Genomic DNA, 26,302 nt, shown 5'->3' on the forward strand with positions numbered 1-26,302 from the left:
TCTTAACTTTAGTGCACTCAGACATAGCAACTTTTTCCCTTTATACTTTATGTATTTTGTATTTTTTAATGAAATAATTTCCTACTTTAGTTTCATATTTTCTGATATTTTTTACTTAGTTGATTTTAGATATTGATTGCATAACTGATCACTTGTGTATGTTTCTGAGTAAACATTTTTTTGCATTTAAATGTATAAACCAAACTTTATATATACATGGCCTTTGGAACTCCTAGACCAATGGTACCTATCAGTATTAGATAAGCTAAGCTACTCTTAACAAAGAGTCCTGAATACAGTGGTTTAAATAAGATGAAAGAGTTTTCACTCCCTCCTCTCTGATTTCAAAGATAGGTGAGCAGTTAGGAGAAGTGGAGGGCACCACTCTACAAGGTCATCTGGGAACCCAGGGCAGTGAGCAGTCTGCCAGCCTCTGAGAGTGAAGTCCTTCTCTGGGTCAAAAGCAGCTTCTGCATTTCCCAGCCGTCAGGAAAGGAGAGTGTGTTCACAGCAAGCATTCTTTTTATTCTTTAATATACTTTCTTTTTTATTCTTAATTGGAGGGAAATTGCTTTACAATGTTGTGTTGCTTTCTGCTGTATAAATATGCAAATCAACCATGCGAATAATAATTAATAATAATGCCCTCCCTCCTGAGCCTCCCTCCCTACCCTACCTCTTTTCCTCCACCCTACCCATCTAGGTCATCACAGAATGCCAGGCTGGGCTCCTTGTTACACAGCAGCTTCTCACCAGCTAGGCAGCATGGCCGCGTGACAGCATATTTCTGTCCATGCTACGTTCTTCATCACACTCTCTCCTCCCCCACTGTAGCCACAAGTCCGTTCTCTAAATCTGCCTCTCCACTCCTTCCCTGCAAATAGGTTCAACAAAACCATTTTTTCTAGATTCCCCACATATGAATTCAGTTCAGTTCAGTCACTCAGTCGTGTCCGACTCTTTGCGACCCCATGAACCGCAGCACGCCAGGCCTCCCTGTCTATCATCAAGTCCCGGAGTTCACCCAAATTCATGTCCCTTGGACATGTCCCTGAGGTGGTCAAAGTATTGGAGTTTCAGCTTTAGCATCAGTCCTTCCAATGAACACCCAGGACTGGTCTCCTTTAGGACAGACTGGTTAGATCTCCTTGCAGTCCAAGGGACTCTCAAGAGTCTTCTCCAACACCACAGTTCAAAAGCATCAATTCTTCAGCGCTCAGCTTGCTTCACAGTCCAACTCTCACATCCATACATGACTACTGGAAAAACCATAGCCTTGACTAGACAGACCTTTGTTGGCAAAGTAATGCCTCTGCTTTTTAATATGCTGTCTAGGTTGGTCATAACTTTCCTTCCAAGGACAGTATTTGTTTTCTCTTTTTGAGTTACTTCTCTTTGTATAACAGGCTTTAGGTTCATCCATATCACTAGAACTGACTCCAATTCACTCTTTTTAATGGATGAGTAGTATTCCATTGTATATATGTACCACTTGATAAACTCTTAATGTCACATTTATTGTAGTTCACGTTAGCATATTTATATGTGTCTGAGTTACTTTTTCCGTTCTGTTCATCTGTTCTCCTATCACTGCCTCAACAGTATTCTGGTTAAAATATTGCCACTTTAGGATGTGTCATCTGACAGAAAAACACCTCCCAATCTTTTTCTTCTTCTTCAGAAGAGTGTTAAATTTTCTTAATCCTTTCCACTTTTTTTACAGAGTATATGTAATTATGTATAGATTATAATCCATGTATAACATGTATAGAATATAATCTGTACATTGATTTTCATTTACAAAGATATAATTTTATATATGTTAAATATATATGTATAAATATATATTAAATATAGTATATATATATTTCCCAGGGAACCTCCTTAGGAAAGATTCCTTACCCAGTCCTTTCCCCAGTGTCCCCTGCACTTGATTACAGAAAAGCTTGTCCTACTAGGCCTTCCCTGAATTCCAAATATTAAATGTAATCAGAGAAGTGAAAATACAGAAACAAAGGAAAACAAGAAAGACAAAATAATATTAGTTCAGCCATAAAACAAAGTAGAAACTGTAGTTCCTCCTCAAGTGCTATAGATAATATACTCACCCATATCCTTCAGTTGTTTTGCAGACACTAAAACCCCCAGAAGTTGGAGGAAGTTAACTGCATGCTGACCATCAGCATGTCAACTTGAGACAGGTTGAAATCAGAAGGTTGATGATTGAGATTCCCTGAGTACCCCTGGCTACCTCGGCATAAACCAATCAGAGAATTGAGCATGAGTTGGTCAGGTACCTGCCACCCTCTCCCTCGCCTTACCTTTAAAAACTCTTACCCATCTGGGAGTCTGGGTCTTCTGAGCATGAGCTGCCTCTTCTTGCTTGGCCCCACAATGGGCACCTTGTGATAAACACTGTACTTTCCTTCATCACAGTCTTGTGTCAATAGTTTGGCTTTGCTGTGCATCAGGTGAGCAGACGCAAGTTTGGCTTGCTAACAGTCTTTCCAACGTCAGGTATTTCTGCCTATGAGTGTAGTGTCTCTCTCTCCATCTATTTAATCCTCCTTAAATTCTTTCATTATCTTTTAATAATATTCTTCAAAATGAGATTCCCGCAATTCTATTACTTTCAGATCAGAGCAGTTGCTCAGTCGTGTCCGACTCTTTGTGAAACCCATGAATCGCAGCACACCAGGCCTCCCTGTCCATCACCAACTCCCGGAGTTCACTGAGACTCACGTCCATCGACTCAGTGATGCCATCCAGCCATCTCATCCTCTGTTGTCCCCTTCTCCTCCTGCCCCCAATCCCTCCCAGCATCAGGGTCTTTTCCCATGAGTGAACTCTTCGCATGAGGTGGCCAAACTACTGGAGTTTCAGCTTTAGCATCATTCCTTCCAAAGAAATCCCAGGGCTGATCTCCTTCAGAATGGACTGGTTGGACCTCCTTGCAGTCCAAGGGACTCTCAAGAGTCTTCTGCAACACCACAGTTCAAAAGCATCAATTCTTCGGTGCTCAGCCTTCTTCACAGTCCAACTCTCACATCCATACATGACCACAGGAAAAACCATAGCCTTGACTAGACGAACCTTTGTTGGCAAAGTAATGTCTCTGCTTTTGAATATGCTATCTAGGTTGGTCATAACTTTCCTTCCAAGGAGTAAGCGTCTTTTAATTTCATGGCTGCAGTCACCATCTGTAGTGATTTTGGAGCCCCACAAAATAAAGTCTTCCCCTGTTTCCACTGTTTCCCCATCTCTTCCCCATGAAGTGATGGGACCAGATGCCATGATCTTTGTTTTCTGAATGTTGAGCTTTAAGCCAACTTTTTCCCTCTCCACTTTCACTTTCATCAGGAGGCTTTTGAGTTGCTCTTCACTTTCTGCCATAAGGGTGTTGTCATCTGCATATCTGAGGTTATTGATATTTCTCCCGGCAATCTTGATTCCAGCCTGTGTTTCTTCCAGTCCAGCGTTTCTCATGATGTACTATTACTTTATATTTATAAAATACGTTATGTGTATAAATATATATATATAAATATGTTTAAATTCTTATTGTAAATATAAATTAATGTACTTTAATTGATATTTTTATAAAGTTGATAAACTGCTTTATTAAATGTAATCATTTTAGACTACAAACCAGTAGTTGGCATTTTTTTTTTCTGCAAAGGACCAGATAGAAAACATTTTAAGACTCTAAGGGTCATATGGTCTCTAGAAATTATTCAACTTTGTCACGGAGGCATGAAATCAGCCATAGACAATTCCTAAGTATTTCTAACAGTTCACTGATGTATGATATTTGTTGTAGGTCTGCATAGATTATTTGAACAATGGAAGTTTTCCTCTATTCCTACTCTGCAAGAAGTTTTATCATTATTTTCCCTCCATATCTATTGAGGAGTTTAACTGTTTTTTATTCTTCAACCTGTTAATATTATGAATAAACAATAGATTTTGTAAAGTTGAACCAGTCCTATATCCCTTGTACATTTGTACACAATGGTATTTTCTTTTAAAAGTATTATTTAGTTTGTTTCAGAACGTTGGCTTCTACTTTTGATAAGTGAAACTGACATTTTTTTTTAGTTTTTATTTTCCCCCTCTTACTGGCATTTCCTGATTTGGAAGTAGGCTGAAAGAGTTACATTAATTAAAAAGAGTGATTGAGTATTCCCTCCTTTTTTGTTCACTGCATGAGTTTGCCTTCTATCAAATTAAGTCTGCCTTGGATTTTCAGTTGACTTCTGTAAAACTGTCTGGCCTGTTATAATATCTGTGGAAAGATTCTTTATCACTGATTGAATTCCTTAACAATTAGAGAAGAATTCAATTTTTTGTACTATTTCTTGATTCCATTTTGGCAATTTGTATTTTTCTAGAAATGTGTTTTGATAAGTTTTCAAATCTTTTGGATTTATTCAAAAAATTGTTAAATTCTCTTTTTAAATTTCTCCAACAATTGTAGTTATATACATGCTTTGATTCTAATATCATTTGAATATTTTCTATATATTACTTGGATAAATCTTGCCAAAGTATTGTCAATTATATTAATCTTCTCAAAGAGCAATGGTGTACCTTCATTAATCCTCTGTAATTTTTTTATTTTATTAATTACTCTTATTTTTATTCCCCTTTTTTTCATTAGTGTTCACTCTGTTTTTCTTTTTCTGATTTCATAAGTTGAACACTTAGCTTAAAAATTTTTGTCTTCTTTCAAATAGAAGTATTTAGAGTTACAAGTTTCTCTGCTTTTTAAACCATATCCTATAATTTATATTTTATTTAATTATTATTTATAACTATTTTCTAGTTTATGTTATGATTTATTCTTTGGCAAATGAGTCAGTTGGAAATGTGTTTTTTAATAAATTTATAAATATATAGTGTTTTAATGTAAACTTTCAATATTGATTTTCAACTTTAGACCATTATAATCAGACTATTTTATATTATTCCAGTTCTTTGATTTTTTTCATTACATAGTACCCAGTCAATTTTTGGAAGATTTGTCAATCTCTCTATCTACAATGTTAGAGGTACACAATGCATGATGGTTATGTCTCCCTGTTGAGTTGAAACTTGTATTTATTTTTCCAGAAAGGCTTTTTAAAAGAAGTATACATATTTTTTTAATAATTCCAAAGTTTCTACAAACTAATGTTCCATCCTTATGTTTTACTAAGTGTGCTTAAAAAAAATTGTGTATTTTCCCTTTCTTGTGTGAGGGATTCTATCAGTGTACATGAAATCAAATACTGTTTTCATTTTCTTAATGTATCTCAACTAATAGAAGAAGTGCATTACAATCTTTGTGTAATTTCTTCTCAAACTACTGGTGAAGGCATATCTATATATCTGTATTTGTCAACCTCTCTATCCACAATGTTAAATGCACACATTGCACGATGGTTATTCTCCCTGTTGAGTTGAAACTTATATCCATTTTTCCAGAAATGCTTTTTAAAAGGAGTATACTTTTTTTTTAAATAATTCCAAACCTTCTACAAGTTAATGCTCCATCCTTACATTTTTTTAAACACTATGAGACTAAAATTTTAAAGTCAGTTCTGAATGTATTTAAGAGTCTAGTACATATATACATACTAAAATACTGACATTTTTTGGTGTATGTGTATATGTGTGTGTGTGTGTGTGTGTGTGTGTGTGTGTTAGTTGCTCAGTGGTGTTCGACTCTTTGCAACCCCGTGGACTGTAGCCCACCAGGCTCCTTTGTCCGTGGGATTCTCCAGGCAAGAATACTGGAGTGTGTATATATATATATATTTCTATGGTTTTCTCTAATATTGTGATTGATCCCCTTCAATTTTTCCTCTTCTGCTTACCTTAAGCAAACACCTATTTCTAATCATTTAATGATCATCATGAGAGTCCCTTGGACTGCAAGATTCTTGAGAGTCCCTTGAATAGCAAGGAGATCAAACCAGGCAATTCTAAAGAAAATCAGCCCTGAATATTCATTGGAAGGACTGATGCTGAAGCTTCAACACTTTGGCCACTTGATGTGAAGAATTGACTCTCTGGAAAAGACCCTGATACTGGGAAAGATTGAAGGCAGGAGGAGAAGGAGACGTCAGAGGATAAGATTATTGGAAGGTATCACCGACTCGATGGGCATGAATTTGGGTAAACTCTGGGAGTTGGTGATGGACAGGGAGGCCTGGCATGCTGCAGTCCATGGGGTTGCAAAGAATCTGACATGACTGGGCAACTGAACTGAACTGAACTGAATGATCAGCTTTGAAATTTAATGTACCATATAGTGCCACAAGGGCTTCCCTGCAATGCCTTGCAATGCAGCAGGCCTGGGTTCGATCCGGGGTTAGGAAGATTCCCTGGGGAAGGGCATGGCAATCCACTTCAATATTCTTGACTGGAGAATCCCATGGACAGAGGAGCCTGATTGTTTTCGGTCCATAGGGTCACAAATAGTTGGACACGCCTGAAGCGACTGAGCACCTACATAATGTAACACAGTCTTCACTGTGACTTGACTCTGCTTTACCAATCTGCTGAAAAGTACATTTTATTGTGCTCATTCCCAGCTTACACCTTTTCCAGTGTTCTATCTTGCTTTAACACTAGGTTATGATGTTATGATTTTATAAAGTCAGTATTTTTTAGCTTTATATGTTTCTTCTTTTGTCTTACACTGTCCTGGAAAATCTTTTCTTTTGTGAGCGTTTTTGCAAGGTCCTTAAAAAAGAACATCTTGATTGTAAATTCTCTCAATACTTATGAGACAAAAGAAAAATCTCTCTTTCAACCTTTTTCTTGGTGGCTTTGCCGGGTACATGATTCAAGTTATTTCTTCCTCAGGATTGGAGATACTATTCCATTCCTTTCTGACTCATGTTGTTGCTGACAAGAAACCAGCTCTCAGTCTAATTTTCATTCCCTCGTCAGGAATTTGTCTTTTCTTCTTGATGTTCACATTGTTTCTTTTTCTTACATGGCCTTCACTTTTACCACAGGATTCCTAAGTATAGATTTCAAGCTATTTATTTTGTTTAGAATCTGTTGGGCTTTTGAAGACTGAGAATTCATACCTCTCTTCAGTTCTGGAAATTCTGTCTGTTGTTACACTTTCAAATAGCGCCTACTACTCTATCTCATAACCCTCTCTGCTAAGTCTCTCTTTCAGAGGTCTTATCAGATGAATACTTGCCTGACTTTAATCACCTTGATTCTGAATCTCTCATTATTTGATCTCTCATTGTTTTTTCTCTGTGAGACACAAGCTTTGTCAATTCTTTAGTTCTATTTCCCAGGTCACAGACATGTTCAACATCTTAATATTTGACTTGGTTTTATTCAAGCCACATAGAGAGTATGAATATTGGCCTCAAACCCAAAGGAGGGTCAGCTTAGGAAATAATTTCTTAGGGGAGACCTTATTTCCTCAAGAAGGATTATCTGAATGTATCAAATATGATGATATATGTGAATAAATAATGCATTTTCAAGGTGTCTTCCTTAAATACCCCTTTACCCATTTCCTTCTAATCTGTATTCAGTTTATCTTCACCTTTTCAATTCTACAGTTAGCCTCTTTACTTTTTCAGATTTATGTACTAATCTGACAGAACAGCAAACACAAATTTTTACTGTATCATTTCTAAATTCATAACATGTTTTTAAATTATCTTTATTTCTCTTAGCAGCTTTACTGACGCTGAAATTATCTTAATTATCTTCTTTAGCTATTGTATTTCCTCTTGGTTATCTGGCTTCTCTAATATTCTAAAGAGTGTTCCATGTACATTTCTTCTCGGATTCCTGGATAATATTATTTTCTTGTTATCTTTTATATCATTTTAGTGCATTGATACAGTTAATTACACTGGAAACACTAAAACCTGTAACCAGCCTTAAATTTATTACTAATGTCTTATATGGAATTGAGAAAAATCTTCCCCTTATTCCATCAAGATCCCCAGTTATAAATATCCATTACAGATAATATTTGGGGTTGAAAGTCCTTGATGAAGCCCAAGTATGAAAATATATTAAGTGATCCAATTCATTAATGTTGTCTGATGTGTACGACTCTTTCTGCAGCAGCTTCAGTGAATTAGTACCCTGCTACCTGCAAAATATCAACTTATCCCTTATGGAATGTGTAGGACTAGAGAGAATTCCAAATTTTATATTATGTTCAACTTTACACAATGCCTAAAAGTTCAATGCAGAAACACATTTAAAACCCTGCCCTGATCTTTTTCAGTAAAAATGCATTTGTATGCAAATTATACTGTACAGTGTACACCTGAAAGTGTATTGCTTTGCATTTTTCCTAAGCCCTAGCAAAATAGTTAAAGGACGTCTGAAGGATGTTTGATTTGAAAATGCTTTTGAATAAGAATGTAAAATAAATTTAAAAACAATTTCTGCATGCCTGCCACAAGATTGGTGTCTGGTATAAAACTGGCTCAATATTCAAAGGCATTGTTTTCACTGACCTTATTATTGTATATGACGGCCCATGGCAGAATTTGTTCTACATACAAGGCAATGGGGAGTGTATATATTGTTAACAACCTTTGGCACAATGTGGCTTTCTCTTATCTGGTCAGAGGCAAAAGTGAATGTGGAGGCTGGGAACAATCACTTGTCTTAGAAACTAAGTACATGATATAAATCTTTTTTTCAGCCATTGCCTAAATGTATAATTTGAAGTAAGTTTTAATCATCTCTAGAATTTTATTTCCTTATTCATAGATGTATAAAGTGTTTAAAATTAATATTGATATGTTAAATAACAATCTAAAATTTTAATGTGATCTTTCCAATCAAATATTTATTTAAATCAAATTCAGTAGTAAGTTCCCCATCTCTAGACTAAATCTGATAAAGATGTGGCTAAAATTACTTGCATATTCAGTGTAATCTCTAGGAAATAACCAGAAGAGAGAAACGCTGATATACTGTAAATTCTCCTGTTTCTTTTAATGAAAAGGAACACACCTGTAAAAATGTGAAGGTCAAATCATAAGCTGAGCACTTACTAATCTGTATCTGGATTATGTACTGATACTATGTTTAAAACAAATCAATATTTAACATATGTCCCAGTTAAGTTTTCTTATGTGGATTTTTAAATAATTTTTACATAATTGAGCAAAGAAATTGTTAGTTATGGGTATTTGTGTTGATCTTGGTATCTGTTGCCTGTCAAATTTTATTTTTGATAAAAAACAAACCAAAAAGAAAATGAGAATTTTATTAATAAATTATTATTATATCAAATTCAAACTGGGGAAAATAGGCTTTTTTAGAGGTACTTCTTAAAACATAAAACAAGTATGCCTGTATTGCCTTCAATATCCATGTTTTCTCATATTCATAAAGATCTCACATGAGGTTAATGATGATTTCTGTATTTAAAAAATTATTTAAACAATAACTTTAAAGTTCCATTGATAGCCTGAAAAATATTACTTTAGAGAGTGGCCATAAATTTTCATCTGTGACCTCTTATGCATTCATACACATTTCTCTGATAAGCCAACCAAAGTGTATTATGTTACACAAAACATCAGGCAAATACATAAAAAGAATAGCCATAATATACATTAGTTCTCTTTTTAAATTGAAAGTATATATTTTATTTCCAATTGATTCTTGTTCTTATTGCAAGCTTTTAAACGTCTTCCTCAAAATTATGGTGTTAAGGTGGTTCATAAAACAACTGCTTATAATTTTTATATATCACATTATCTGGGTACAAAAAGTAGTGTCATTTATAGTCAAGATGAAAATTGATCTGGAGTATTTCCTAGTAACTTCCAAGGTGGCACAGTATAAAGAATTTCCCAGCAATGCAGGAGACATGGGTGATGGATTTTAATCCCTGGGTTGGGAAGATCCCCCAGAGGAGGAAATGACAAGCCCCTCCAGTATGCTTGCCTGGACAATCACATGGACAGAGGAGATTGTCAGGCTACAGTCCATTGGATAACAAACAGTTTGACAAAATTGAGTAAACGAGCATGTCCTAGTAAAGAATACAGTCTTTCTAAATTCAGTTCAGTTCAGTTCAGTCACTCAGTCGTGTCTGACTCTTTGCAACCCAATTGACTGCAGCATGCCAGGCTTCCCTATCCATTACCAACTTCTGGAGTTTACTCAAGCTCAAGTCCATTGAGTTGGTGATGTCATCCAATTATTTCATTCTGTCGTCCTCTTTTCCTCCGGCCTTCAATCCTTCCCAGCATCAGGGTCTTTCCCAGTGAGTCAGTTCTTCACATCAGGTGGCCAGTATTAGAGTTTCAGCTTCATCATCAGTCCTTCGAATGAATATTCAGGACTAATTTCCTTTAGGATGAACTGGTTGGATCTTCTTGCAGTCCAAAGGACTCTCAAGAGTCTTCTCCAACACCACAGTACAAAAGCATCAATTCTTCAGCGCTCAGCTTTCTTTATAGTCCAAATCTCACATCCATACATGACTACTGGATAAACAATAGCTTTGACTTGATAGACTTTTTTTGGCAAATAATGTCTTTTTTTAAACATGTTGTCTAGGTTGGTCATAACTTTTCTTCCAAGGAAAAAGGATCTTTTAATTTCATGGCTGCAGTCAACATCTGCAGTGATTTTGGAGGACCCCCAAATCTGCCACTGTTTCCATTGTTTCCCCATCTATTTGCCATGAAGTGATGGAACTGGATGCCATGATCTGAGTGTTCTGAATGCTGGGTTTTAAGCCAGCTTTTTCACTCTCCTCTTTCACTTTCATCATAAGGCTCTTTAGTTCTTCTTTGCTGTCTGCCATAAGTGTGGTGTCATCTGTGTATCTGAAGTTATTGATATTTCTCCTGGCAATCATTATTCCAGCTTGTATTTCATCCAGTCCAGCATTTCTCATTATGTATTCTGCATATAAGTTAAGTAAGCAGGGTGACAATATACAGCCTTGACATACTCCTTTCCCAACTTGGAACCAGTCTGTTGTTCAATGTCCAGTTCTAACTATTGCTTTTTCACCTGCATACATACATATTTCTCAGGAGCAGGTCAGGTGGTCTGATATTCCCTTCTTTTTAAGAATTTTCCGCAGTTTGTTGTGATTCACACAGTCAAAGGCTTTGGCATAGTCAATAAAGCAGAAATAGATGTTTTTCTGGAACTCTTTTGCTTTTTTGATGATCCAATGGATGTTGGCAATTTGATCTCTGGTTCCTCTGCCTTTTCTAAATCCAGCTTGAAAGTCTGGAAGTTCAGGGTTCACGTACTGTTGAAACATGTGTTGGAGATTTTTGAGCATTACTTTCTAACATGTGAGATGAGGGTGATTGTGTGGTAGTTTGAGCATTCTTTGGCATTGCCTTTCTTTGAGATTGGAATGAAAACTGACCTGTTACAGTCCTGTGGCCACCTCTGAATTTTCCAAATTTGCTGGCATATTGAGTGCAGCACTTTCACAGCATCATTTTTTAGGATTCAAAAGAACTCAACTGAAATTCCATCACCCGCACTAGCTCTGTTGGTAGTGATGCTTCCTAAGGCCCACTTGACTTCACATTCCAGGATGTCTGGCTCTAGTTGAGTGATCACATCACCGTGATTATCTGGGTAGTGAAGATTTTTTTCTGTATAGTTGTTCTGTGTATTCTTGTCACCTCTTAGTATCTTCTGCTTCTGTTAGGTCCATACAATTTCTGTCCTTTATTCTGCCCATCTTTTCATGAAATGTTCCCTTGGTATCTCTAATTTTCTTCAAGAGATCTCTAGTCTTCTATTGTTTTCCTCTATTTCTTTGCATTGATCACTGAGGAAGGCTTTCTTATCTCTCCTCACTATTCTTTGGAACTCTGCATTCAAATGGGTATAGCTTTGCTTTTCTCCTTTGCCTTTTACTTCTCTTCCCTTTATAGCTATTTGTAAGGCGTCCTCAGACAACCATTTTGCCTTTTTACATTTCTTTTTCTTGGGGATGTTCTTGATCACTGCCTCCCATACAATGTCATGAACCTCCATCCATAGTTCTTCAGGCACTCTATCAGATCTAATCTCTTGAATCTACTTGTCACTTCCACTGTATAATTGTAAGGGATTTGATTTAGGTCATACCTGAATGATCTAGTGGTTTTCCCTACTTTCTTCTATTTAATCCTGAATTTGGCAATAAGGATTTCATGGTTTGAGCCACAGTCAGCTCCCGGTCTTGTTTTTGCTGACTGCATAGAGTTTCTCCATCTTTGGCTGAAAAGAATATGAGTCTTCTCTTGTGTTGTTGGAAGAGGGTGTTTGCTATGACTGGTGCACTCTCTTGGCAAAACTCTATTAGCCTTTGCCCTGCTTCATTCTGTATTCCAAAGCCAAATTTGCCTGTTACTCCAGCTATTTCTTGACTTCCTACTTCTGCCTTCCAGTCCCCTATAATGAAAAGTACATCTTTTTGGGGTGTTAGCTCTAGAAGGTCTTGTAGGTCTTCATAAAACCATTCAGCTTCAGCTTCTTCAGCATTACTGGTCAAGGTGTAGACTTGGATTACCGTATTATTGAATGGTTTGCCTTGGAAACAAGCAGAGACCATTCTGTTTTTGAGACTGCATCCAAGTACTGCATTTCAGACTCCTCTGTGAACTATGATGGCTACTCCATTTTTCCTATGGGATTCTTGCTGACAGTAGTAGATATAATGGTCATCTGAGTTAAATTCACCCATTCCAGTCCATTTTAGTTCTCCGATTTCTAAAATGTTGATGTTCACTCCTGCCATCTCCTGTTTTACCACTTCCAATTTGCCTTGATTCATGGACCTAACCATATGTAAAATTAGATAGCCAGTGGATATTTGCCATATGACACCGGGGGCTCAAAACTGGTTCTCTGTGACAACCTAGAGGGGTGTGATTGGTTGGGAGTTTGGAGGGAGGTTCTGGAAGGAGAGGACATATGCATACCTATGGCTGATTCATGTTGATATATGGCAGAAACCAACACAACATTGTAAAGCAATTATCCTCCAATTAAAAAAATTTAAACAAATAAAAGAAACAAAAAACAACACCACAAATAGAATATAGTCTTTAATTTACAAGGTCTCAAAAATGTTAGTTAATGTGAATGTCATTCCTATAAAGATAGCTTCCTGATGTTATTATACTTGTGGCAAGAAAGAAAAAATATAACTTATTTTCTTTTCAAGCTTAGTTTAAATAAAAATAATTGGGAGGAGGTAGAGGTTTTCTTTTTTCTTACTTAAACAATCTGAATTTAATCTTCATCTAGGTATCTTCTATTTCCGACTGAAACACAAAAGTGCAATGAGATAACGTAAAACTGATAGACACTACATGTAATTCAGTTAAACACTCATCAAAAATACAAAACGATAGATATATAACATTACCCACAATATTCACAGTCGTACACACCACATTTAATTTCAAAACATGCCCAACTGTCCACATTTTTTTCCGATGCACATTCAATAGTCATAGTTAATTTATTTGGCTTTCCTATTAGAATGCACATTTCTTGCCATCAAGAGTCTTTTCCATTCCTTCGTGTTTGTAGCTTCTAGGTCTCTACTTCAAATAAATTAGGTGTTTTATAAGACGTTTTGATAATGAATAAATGAGGGAGGGAGAAGAAGGAAAATGAACACAGAGAAGAAAATACAAGCTACCTAAACCATGATAGAAGCACCTCTCCAAGGAGGTGTGCATAAGACACTCCAATCTAAATGTTCTTTGTAAATTAACATTTCCACACATGCATCTGTCAAATAGTGCAAAACAAGTGGGCTGTAATGACTAAAGAATTTTAAATCCAGTAGGTCTGAAAAAAATAAACACATAGTTTATTCAAAACAGATATCTATTGGGTTTTGAAAAATAGATACTTAATTGCTATTAAACATCTTATTCCCAGTTGTTCTACTTTTTAACTATACAAACCCCAGGCAAATAAAACAACTTCTGTGACTCAGGGTCCCTAAAGGCAAAATGAAGATGAAAATATTGGTCTTCCCTGTTTTAGAAAGTCACGAAAACCAGAGAATTAATGTGAAATAAAGTGATAGCCATGTTCCAGTAAAAATATTTGACATGTTAGTGCCTAGCCATCTGACTGTTTATATTTCTAAGACTGCTTTTGTATATCTAGACTCAGATAATATATTTTTGATTGTGAGATAATATTTGATAAACCATGTTAAGCAATTTCTCTTCACTGTTATTTTGAATTTTAATTTAGTAATTTATTATGCTGTTAAATCCATGACAAGTGTTTCATCAGACATAGTTATAAAACAAAGAGTAAACATTCAGCTTGCTCACAAAATCACACCTGAGAGGGGTTCCTCTGACATCAGATGAAATAATTTCAAATCACAGAAGATTTTATACAATTCAACAGAGAAATCAAAGCCTCAAAGAGAGACATGGGATGATAAAATGAGGTGAAAATATAATTATGAGAGGCAAGTTAGCAGATAATTCATGTAGCATGCCTGTGTAGCTGCTGCAGTTTACATATGCAGAGCTGTCATATGATATTCAAGAAGTAGGATTTGTACTGAGGAATTTTAAACATAAACACAGGTAAATCTTACAGAGTATGTGTATATTGACAGGGTTTTTAATGAGCTGAGCTACACAGAAACATTAAAAAAGGAAATATCACTTATACATAGAATCTAAAAAAATAATAAAAGTAAATCTATTTATAAAATAGATACAGTCACAGACATAGAAAACCACCTATGGTTACCAGAGGGGAAAGGGAGGGCAAAGAGGGATAAATTAGGAGTATGGGATTAACCCATACACACTACTATATAAACAATTAAAAAGCAACAGGATTTACTGTAGCAGAGGGAACAATGTTCAGTATCTATGGTAACCTGTAATGGAAAATAACCAGAAAAAATTATATGTGTATAGATAGATAGATAGATGAACCACTTTGTACACCTGAAGCTAACACAGTATTATATATCATCTATAAAAAATAAAAGTCATTTATTAGTCAAGAAAAGAAAAAAATGAAACAAAGACTAAAGTGAGCTTTCCAAAAGAATCACAACCACACACACACACACATAAACTTATACATACATATACATACACATGTTAGCATTAATGTTGAGCAAACAGACTTGTCAAGAAAATCTGTTTGTATTCTAAATCTCTCATTGCATGTGTGCATATACATATTGACAAAGTAAACAAAGTTCATGTTTTTAATATGCTGTCAGCATCTGGCTGCATTTACTTAATCATTTACTTACTAGTATATGAAGACACAATAAAACACTGCAAAGTCATACTTTATAAACCACGTGTGAAGAGAAGAGAGAAGCCTGGCCCAGTGTTTAGGGTCTGAGGCCTCTTAAAATAAGTTGTGAATTGCCCTTTTTAATCAGGACACCGGGGAAGAGAATGATTTCTTTTGAGTGCAAGCACTTCAGAATTCCTGGTGTCAAGTGGAAGCCCACAGGCCTCAGAAGCCAGGCTCTTCTCCCTTGAAGAAGTTTCAGTGCATGCACATTAGATGCTTACATGCTCTTGAATGCAGCCTATTATAAGGACAACAAAGACGAGATCAGTGAAAAGAATTTCTTACAGAAATAGGCACCACCCCAGGAGCCAGTTTTAGGCTGGGAGTAATAGAAAGATAAAATAGAAAGGTGGTGACCTTCATTCTTCATCTCCCTACAACTTGATGGCTTATTTTTGATATAAATCCTTCTGGCTAAAATATAGACTTTAAAAAAAGCATTAAAACATCAGACTTTAGTGAGGTGTGGGGAAGTGGAGGGGGTTCCTGTGGAGCAGAACTCTGATTACACAGAGGGGGTCAGCTCTTTCTACAGAACAAAATTTATTTTGTATGATTTACTCTCAGAGCTCACTCTTTATATCAATTCATCCTATGAGCTCATCAATTAATTCCAGATATTTTAGAATAGAGGAGAACAGTACTCTTTAAATAAAATCTAAAATGTTTGCTGATTATGTCTTCCTGTATGCTGTTACCTTCAGCCATTTTCATCTGGCTCTAATGAAAATTTTGAAGTAACTTACTAAATGCACCAAACAAAACTAACATTCTAATCTCAGGAGCATTCCAGTTATTACATAAAAACATAATTTATGTAACTTCTACTTTGCTCGTTATCTTTCTTTACTTTGCATTTAAGTATTACTTTAGCTACTAATTACCCTGGTGTATGCATGCTACTTAACTCATTTTCATTCTAACCTGTCCCTAACTCAATTCTCAGTGACTTCAACTCATTCAAAGTGAAAAGAGAAAGTGTTAGTCACTCAGTCATGCCTGTCTCTTTGCAACCCTTTGTACTCTAGTCCACTAGGCTCCTATGTCCATGGGATTCTCCAGGCAAGAATACTGAAGTGGGTTGCCATTTCCTTCTCCAGGGGACCTTCCTGACCCAGGGATTGAACCCCGTTCTCCCGCATTGCAGGCAGATTCTTCACTGTCTGAGCCGCCAGGGAAGCCCCACTAATGGCAATTCACACAAACCCCCTCAAAAAAAGACGAGAGTAAGAATCATGCTCTCCAATTTTAGCCCAATTAATGGAATGACAGCATTTACTTCATGATAGATCATACCCATAACAGAGTTAACTGTAATAGAGCTTCACAAGCCAAGAATCTACAGGACTCCCATGAACACAAAAAGTAAGTTTTCCCTAAATGAAGCGAGAGCTCTCATGGGTTCTGAATCATTCATTTTAACTGCACATGTATAGTAGGTATTTTTTAAGATCTAATAATAATCTGTACATATTTCCCAATTATCTGTATATGTAACCTAAGTTTTCTAAACCTATATCTTCTTGGACTTTCTCCAGGTAATTAAAATTGCTTTATAAAAATAATAATCTAGTAATCATTTTGCTAATTTCCACATGTCCCTATGTGAGAAGGAAGCAATGCTAGGATGTTGTGAGAGATGGTATTGTCCTATCCCCACCTCTAGAGACACCAGAGCAGAAACCTCAGCGCTGAAGTTTCCAATCTTGTAAATGGCAGAGCCAGGTTTCTCAGGAATTCCAACTCCTTTCCTATTAGGGTGGGTATTCTACTGCTTGGAAAGGAAGTCCTCTGTGGAGGCTACCATGAAGGTTATGAAGGCTGATGCTTACGGGACTAGCAGGGAAGAATTCTGGAGTTCGGAGAGAATGTATGAGATGGGGAACCTGAAAGAACCATGGAAACTAGAAAAAAAGAAGCAGCTGGGTGTAGTATTAAAATGGTTACCTTGAGCCAATCACTTAATATCTCTGGATGCTGTGCATGTACTTGAGTTTGAATAGGCCGGCAAGTAGAGGACCTGTATGGGTCACTTGTTTCGTCCAGTGCATTTTTTTTTGTTTTTACAAATGAATAAACAAACACCAATCTAAGCTCTCAAAAATGATAGAGTTAATTGTGGAACTAGAAAGCAAAGAATTTTTCAAAATTTGGTGATAATATCTACTTTGTCTAAGCCTTAGGGTTGTTTGAAAAATCAAATAAAGTATATGAAAAACACCATTGAAAACTGGTTCTTACCCCATTTTGCCTGAGACAGAGGGCATTTTCTCAAACACAGAGCTAAAAGAGGGAGGTTCTGGCGAACTGGGACAAAATGTCAGTGATGCTAGGTACAATGTACATTTAATGTGTTACATCAGTTCAAATATTATATATATATATAGCACAATTCTATGGACAGAGGTCAAGGATGTTTTGAGTTGAAAAAAATGAAGCTTGTACCTCAAACTGAAGAGTATCTGTGATTCAGACCAAAGAACTTTGTGTCCTCAGGGCCAAAACCTGAGAATAATAGCTTTGGAACAGCTGAGAAAGTGCCAACAGACAGGAAAGAGTGATAGATTCAGGGGTAGAGTAAAAAAAAAACAAATACAGTGGATGGACAACTGTAAAAGGAAGGTTCTGGCAAAAAAATGGCATCAAGCCAAGCCAGAATGAATTTATCCCAAACTGGGCATACATGGTGTAACTTCCTTTTGCATTTCAACTTAATTCTGTTATTGTTTTGGTTTACTTTTACACACTTCTACAGTAGTAAAAAGAATGAAGAGAAGACATAGCAAAAGAAACTCAAAAGCAAAATGTTCAAATTTTTATAGACCATCATTTTCTGAAAAGCAAAACTAAGAATTCAAACGCAGCAAAACAGGTTGTGTTTGCTTTGAATGTGCATTTAATCTCATGAAAATTAGGTGTGATTTCTGAGGGCTTCTTTGGTGCCTTAAACAATAAAGAATCTGCCTACAGTGCAGGAGACTCAGGTTTCATCCCTTGGTTGGGAAGATCCCCTGGGGAAGGGAATGGCAACCCACTCCAGCATTCTTGCCTGGAGAATTCCATGAACAGAGGAGTCTGGCGGGCTATAGTCCAGGAGTTACAAAGAATCAGACAAGACTGAGGGACTAACATTTTACTGTGATTTATGTAGGAGGTCGAGAAGAGTTGGACACGACTGAGCGACTTCACTTTCACTTTTCACTTTCATGCACTGGAGAAGGAAATGGCAACCCACTCCAGTGTTCTTGCCTGGAGAATTCCAGGGACGGCGGAGCCTGGTGGGCTGCCGTCTATGGGGTCGCACAGAGTCGGACACGACTGAAGCGACTTAGCAGCAGCAGCAGCGAATACATTCCAGTATGGCTCCACAGAAGTGAAGTCTAGCCCCGAGCCTACTACTAGAAACGATAATGGCATTGAATCCATCAGGTTTCCTCTGTGAGTTTCATGTGCTTCCTCTGTATAAAAGGGCCCTTAAACCAGAACACCTCCAAATTCCTTTGAAATTCAAAAACTTTGTAATTGGGGAATCACAAAATTCAGATTCTGGTAATTTGATTCTTCCTTTACATTTTTATCTCCTGCTGGAAAGGTGACGTTCTTGACCACCAGTGAAATTGGGAGGCAAGTGACAGGGGTAATTGATATTCTTATAGACTGTGAGATATCTAACCAGACAGATCTTTTGAGTCCTACCTCCAAGACTTATTGGCCAGAGAACTGCAGCTGGTTGCAAAGTCTAAGATCACTCATTTGAAAATGATGTTGGCTATAACTCAGAGTGTGACTGCGGCGATTGAATAAGACAGTGTCACAGTGTCTGGCACATGGTCTGCAGCCCATAATTTTTTTCTTGCTTGCTTTCCTTTTGGATTAAACTGACATAATACATAGTTTGTAGCTAAAAGAGTAAAATGTAATAAATGACTTGAAAAACAGTAAATTTCTGCTCTCCGTCATAATGAGTATTTACCATCAGCCCCAATACACAGACCATCCATTTGTGATTATCTTGACCTGCCTTCACAACCCCCAGGCTAATCTCTTTTAATAACATTTTTAAATAAAGTGAAATAAATAATACACTTGAATGCTGAAATCTACAGCACCACTAAACTTCAGTTTTGAATTTCTATAAATACTTATCCCTAATGATTCCATTGAAATTTCAGTAATTAGTACAAGTGATTTAAACCAAGCATATTTGGCTTCATGACAATAGATACAGCTACTATGGTTATTTATTGTATGAATTGCTGTACACCATTTCTTTTTCTTCTCCCCACAGTGATAATAATTTGTTCTAGTAGCAGCAGAAGAAAGCAGTTGTCCTAGCCATATCACTTACTGTGTTGGCAAAGAATCACTTTAATTCCTCTTTGAATTGACATGGAATGAATCAGAAGATTCTGTTCTTGAGTGGTTCAGTTTACTCAATATCTGTATTTATCAACTTTAATATACATAGGCATCTTCAAAATAATTATACAACACACATATCCATGCATATAATTACACAAAGGTAATGTTTAAAATCTGGACTGCAAGGAGATCCAACCAGTCCGTTCTGAAGGAGATCAGCCCTGGGATTTCTTTGGAAGGAATGATGCTAAGGCTGAAACTCCAGTACTTTGGCCACCTCATGAGAAGAGTTGACTCAGTGGAAAAGACCCTGATGCTGGGAGGGATTGGGGCCAGGAGGAGAAGGGGACAACAGAGGATGAGATGGCTGGATGGCATCACTGAATCGATGGACGTGAGTCTGGGTGAACTCCGGGAGTTGGTGATGGACAGGGAAGCCTGGAGTGCTGCGATTCATGGGGTCGCAAAGAGTCGGACACGACTGAGCGACTGAACTGAACTGGACTGAATGTTTAAAAAACAAATTACTTCATCTATAGGTGCTGATTTTATTCAAAGCACACTGGCACTGTTACCACCTAGCGCACAGTCCTAATTTGAGGAATCATTCTCAAAAGGGGCTGAACAAATTCCAATTTGCAGTACCAAGCAGGCTCATAAGGAAAGGGTTATCATTTCTTTAATGAGTGGGGCTCTGATCCCTTCATTCAAGGTGAGACTGTGAAAATGTTAAATGACACATGAGGCATGAATATTCATTTGACACCTAGATATACACACACCAATGTTTGTTTTCATATAAGTTACTGGTGTGGTAGAGATTTCTCATTAAAGACAAATTTTTGGTTGAACGCTATTACTAGCTTACCAAAGCACTGTCTGCTTTTACAATATATATGGCATTTGATCCAGAATGCCACATGGGCAGCCACTCTCTCAATAGGCTTTGTCACCCTGAAATACACACCCAGGATCTGTCCCTCCCGAAATTAGATTACTAACTCACAATCAGTTTTATCTGTGTCCAAGAGGGCTTCAGGCAGATATGATGATTCACGGACTGAAAATGATCATTCCCCTCCATTCCCTCTTCCTGCACCATCAAATGGCTTCACATTCTGCCTTTTCTTGCCTGAACTGCTGCAAGAGTGCTCTGATTGGTCTGCCAAATTCTAGTCTTACTTCTTTCAAATATGTTTTTCACATTGAAGTCAAATCTGATCTGGCCCCTCTTTTAAATAGTCAAAACTATTAACACGACTGAGGGGTGTCTGGTGCTTTGTCTTGTTGCTTCTCTGCCTTGTGAGCTCTGTCCCAGTCATCTTGAGACACTTGCAGTGCTCAGAACTGGATATGTATATTCTTGCCTCCGGGCTTTCCCAGTGGATCAGAGGTAAAGAATCTGCCTGCATTGCCGGAGACATGGGTTCAATCCCTGGGTTGGGAAGATCCCCTGGAGGAGGGCGTGGCAACCCCTCCAGTAGTCTTGCCTGGAGAATCCCATGGACAGAGAAGCTTGGTGGGCTTAAGTCCATAGGGTCACAAAGAGTTGGACATGCCTGAAGTGACTGAGCACATATGCACTCTTGTCTCCAGGACTCTGCGCATTCTATACCCTCTGCCCAAACTGTTAGCTCTCCTCCTCCCAACCTTCCCATCAGCCCCTAGAGCTTCACTAGATGAACTCTTGACTTCTCTCCTTTAGATATTAATGTAGCCGTGACTCACTCTAAGAATCCTTTCCTGACACTCCTCCAACCTCTTCTAAAGAGCTCATGATTTGTCCCTACATGATAATGGATTACTTGTATGTGGGACTCAGCATACTGTACCATAATTTCTGGGATTCCCTTGTAGCTCAGTCTGCAAAGAATCTGCTTGTAATGCAGGAGACCTAGGTTCAATTCCTGGGTTGGGAATAGCCCCTGGAGAAGGAAATAGCAACCTACTTCAGTATTCTTGCCTGAGAAATCCCATGGACAGAAGAGCCTGGTGGGCTACAGTCCCTAGGATCGCAAAGAGACAGACATGACCTAGCAACTAAACCACAACCACCATAATTTCTGGTTTGCTTTTTTGTCTCTCCCATAAAATATTCTTATAAACTCCTTGAGTGCAAAGATTATATATTATCAACTGTGGTGTTATACCACAAGTAGAATAGCCAGCACATAATAGATGCTTAATAAATACTAATAATGAATAAATAAAAATAATTAAAATTAGTTATAAAGCTTCATGTGTTTAAGAGATGTCTTTATTCATTTACTTCCAAACAAAAATTCCATTCCAATCTAAGAAATATGCTCTACTTAATAAATGAGTAATGAAAAATTCTTAAATTGTTCTATGTTTAATTATAAAAATATGTATCCTTTAAATAAATATTGTTAAATTTACTTTCATTTGAAAGCCTGTTACTCAATTTCACCAAATAGAAAAACACAAGAAAAATAAACTTCAGTTTTAAAACATTCCTTTCTTCCTTCTATTTTAAGGAAAGCAAATATGGAAAAAGTAGCCTTAATCCTAGCCTTTGCTGATCATTTCCCATATAACTCGTTTAACTACCCTACTGTTCTGGTTACCAACTGCTGCACAACAAATCACCCCAAATTTAATTGCATAAAAATGAGGATCGTTTATTATCATCTCTCATGGTTTGGGCTGCTGACCTGGTTCAGCTAATTGGTTGTTGCTCAGTGCCTTTCATATGGTTTTGGTCAGATGGTGAACTTGAGTTATTTTGATCATTTCCTCAGTCATATGTCTCATGATGGATGCTGGCTGTCAGCTGCATCTTCAGTGGGAGCTGTTGGCCAAAATACTTACAAGTAGACTCTCTCCATGAACTGGGTTTCTGCAAAGCATGGAAGCTAGGTGCCAAGAACAGTTACTAGTCTTTCTAACCTAGTCTCAAAACTCATGCAGTCTTGTTTCCCTCCAGTTTGTTCTTTGGAAGGAGGTTCATAAGGCCAGCCTATATTTTAAAGAGAAGAGACTTGGACTCTAGCTCTTGATGAGAGGGCATGTTTTAAAGCCATCAAATTTACCTAACCACTAGTCTCCATTCTTGGGTGTTTTTTTTTTTTTGGCTGCACAAGGCATGTAGGATCCTAGCCCGCTGACAAGGAATTGAATCCGTAGGCCCTCCATTTGAAGTGGTGGTAATGGTTTAGTCATTAAGTCATGTCCAACTTTTGCAATCCCATGACTGTAGCCCATCAGGCTCTTCTGTCTATGGGATTTCCCAGGCAAGGATACTGGAGTGGGTTGCCATTTTCTTCTCCAGGGTATCTTCCTGACCCAGGGACTGAATACAAGTCTCCTACGTTACAGGCAGATTCTTTACCAACTGAGCCACCAGGGAAGCTCCCTTTGAAGGGCAGTCCTAACTACTAGACTGCTAGGTAAATCCCTAAACATTCTTCTTTCTAATGGACATACTACTTCATCTACCCCTCTCACTGCAAGCTTGTTTTCCCAACATTTGATTGTCTATTCCTTCATGTTTGTGTTTTCTTTCTGTAAGGTAAGCTCAGCCTGTTGAGAGACTACATGGGCACCGGCGTTTATAATCCTGCATCCATGTGGACATGAGAATGTTTGTTCTGGATCTCAGAGAATGGATACCTGTGTGTTCACATGTGTGGAAGGATGCAGCTGCTCCAAGATGTACTCCATTGTTGCTGTAAACTCCCCTCTGTTTTTCTCTATTAAATCGATTGATATACATAAGACTATTGGGAACTGTAGTTTTCTTAGGTTATGGTTGACTTTCTCTGAATCAAAAGTGGCTGATTCTTTTTTAAAGTACTCTGTTTAGGGTGATAAAAAAACATTTGAAAATAGATCATAGTGAGAGTTGTACGTTGTCGATGTAAGTAATGCCACTGAATTGTATGCTTCAGTTCAGTTCAGTTCAGTCACTCAGTTGTGTCCAACTCTTTGCAACCCCATGAATCACAGCACACCAGGCCTCCCTGTCCATCACCAACACCTGGAGTTCACTCAGACTCACGTCCATCCAGTCAGTGATGCCATCCAGCCATCTCATCCTCTGTCATCCTCTTCTCCTCCTGACCCCAATTCCTCCCAGCATCAGGGTCTTTTCCAATGAGTGAACTCTTCGCATGAGGTAGCCAAAGTACTGGAATTTCACCTGTAGCATCATTCCTTCCAAAGAAACCCCAGGGCTCATCTCCTTCAGAATGGACTGGTTGGATCTCCTTGCAGTCCAAGGGACTCTCAACAGTCTTCTCCAACACCACAGTTCAAAACCATCAATTCTTTGGCACTCAGCTTTCTTCACAGTCCAACTCTCACATCCATACGTGACCACTGGAAAAACCACAGCCTTGACTAGATGGACCTTTGTTGGCAAAGTAATGTTTCTGCTTTTGAATATGCTATCTAGGTTGGTCATAACTTTCCTTCCAAGGATAAGTGCCTTTTATTTTTTTAATTTTTTTTTATAAGTGCCTTTTAATTTCATGGCTACAGTCACCATCTGCAGTGATTTTGGAGCCCCTCAAAATAAAGTCTGCCCCTGTTTCCACTGTTTCCCCATCTATTTCCCATGAAGTGACGGGACCAGATGCCATGATCTTCGTTTTCTGAATGTTGAGCTTTAAGCCAACTTTTTCACTCTCCACTTCCACTTTCATCAGGAGGCTTTTTAGTTCCTCTTCACTTTCTGCCATAAGGGTGGTGTCATCTGCATATCTGAGGTTATTGATATTTCTCCTGGCAATCTTGATTCCAGCTTGTGCTTCTTCCAGCCCAGCATTTCTCATGATGTAGTCTGCATGTAAGTTAAATAAGCAGGGTGACAATATACAGCCTTGACGTACTCCTTTTCCTGTTTGGAACCAGTCTGTTGTTCCATGTCCAGTTCTAACTCTTGCTTCCTGACCTGCATACAGGTTTCTGAATTGTATTCTGAATTGTATGCTTAAGTGGTATTAATTGGCAAGTGATATATATTTATGTATATTTACATACATATATTTATATGATGTATACATATACATATATGTATATAGAAAGAGAAAGAATTGTAGTTTAAAAAATCAGTAATGGTGTACACTAAAAACCATTGAATTGTGCAGTTTAAATGGTGAACTTGTCTGAGATATGAATTACATCAATCAAATTGCTAAAAATGTTCAAGGGAGAGAAATGGATACTGCTGTTCACTACCCACAATTCTAAAGAAAGGTGTTCTTTTATCCATGGGATTCTCTTGGCAAGAATACTGAAGTGGGTTGTCATTTTTTTCTCCAGGGGATCTTCCCCACCCAGGGATTGAACCTAAGCCCCCTGCACTGCAGGTGGTTTCTTTACTGACTGAGCCACTGTCTATTCTATTCAATAATAGAAGAAATAAAATTATGTATTATGCATTCATTATGTTTATAAACAGTGATATAGGGTTTACTGGTTACTGTTACAATACAGCCTATTAATTGTGTACATTTTGCCAGATTTAAGTTTTCAGAGGTTTATTTTAGGTCTTCTGTGCTTTTGTTTGTTTTACAGACAATTATCAGACGCTCTTTATGCTTCCAAATTGGAGGCACTTTATCTATGCTGACACTAGGTGAGTATCACATATACATCCAAAGACACTAGCCCTGGCCTAGGTAAGAAATCTAAGTCAGACTGTGAAGAGTTACGGATGACCCTATGCATAAACGCTTTTCATTTTTGTATAAAACCTTTTCCTGTGTTGTACTTCTAATGATTTCCATCGTTGAAATTTTTGGCTCTCAAGTGAAAATGTGGTCGTGGAATCAGCATATGGAAATATATATGTGGAACAAAGAGTAAAAGTAAGACAACATGTGGGTGTTGAATTTTGTGTTTTGATTTGTTTTCATTTCAGGCTGGAACCAAAGAATAATAAAAAAAAAGTTATCCATCCAACCTCTTACTTTTAGTGAGGCTCAGTAAAAACTTTTCAGCAAACTGAAATTCCAAATGAGCCCTGGCTATGGATCACTCATATTTCTGAATATCTGGTTCCAATTCTATTCTAGTCCGTCCTATCCCATTCAGTCCTAACAGGAACTACCACCCTCAGTCCACCCTTCTGTTAGAGCTCAGCTTGTTAGTAAGTAGAAAAAATTACACTGGTCTGATTAATCTAAATAGGCTTTTTCTGCTCCTTTACGTGGATGTTGAGAATATACAGAAAATGTGTCAGATACCCAAGATCTAGAGAATCAGAGAATAGCAAGGAGAGATAAAAAGACCTTCTTCAATGAACAATGCAAAGAAATAGAGGAAAATCATAGAAAGGGAAAGACTAGAGATCTCTTCAAGAAAGCTGGAGATATCAAAGGGACATTTCATGTTAGGATGGGCATGATAAAGGACAGAAACAGTAAACACTTAACAGAGGCAGAAGACATTAAATAGATGTGGCAAAAATACACAGAAGAACTGCATAAAAAAAGATCTTGATGAGCTAGATAATGACTATGTGTGGTCGTTCACCTGGAGTCAGATATCCTGCAGTGTGAAGTCAAGTGAACCTTAAGAAGCATTATCACGAACAAAGCTAGTGGAGGTGATGGAATTCCAGCTGAACTATTTAAAATACTAAAAG

At 37.4% G+C, this 26,302-nt stretch overlaps 1 long non-coding RNA gene across 4 annotated transcripts in view; it reads left to right on the top strand.

Annotated features, from left to right (window-relative positions):
* The window catches only part of LOC101902249 (uncharacterized), a 328,523-nt gene that overhangs the window by 173,436 nt on the left and 128,785 nt on the right, over positions 1 to 26,302 (top strand). For all 4 annotated transcript variants that reach the window (XR_009495818.1, XR_009495817.1, XR_009495819.1 and 1 more), the window contains one exon: positions 25,231 to 25,291. This is a non-coding gene — a long non-coding RNA (uncharacterized lncRNA). The remainder of the gene's footprint in view (positions 1 to 25,230; positions 25,292 to 26,302) is intronic.

The sequence above is a fragment of the Bos taurus genome, chromosome 9 (genome assembly GCF_002263795.3).
Source record: "Bos taurus isolate L1 Dominette 01449 registration number 42190680 breed Hereford chromosome 9, ARS-UCD2.0, whole genome shotgun sequence".
Lineage (NCBI taxonomy): Eukaryota > Metazoa > Chordata > Mammalia > Artiodactyla > Bovidae > Bos > Bos taurus.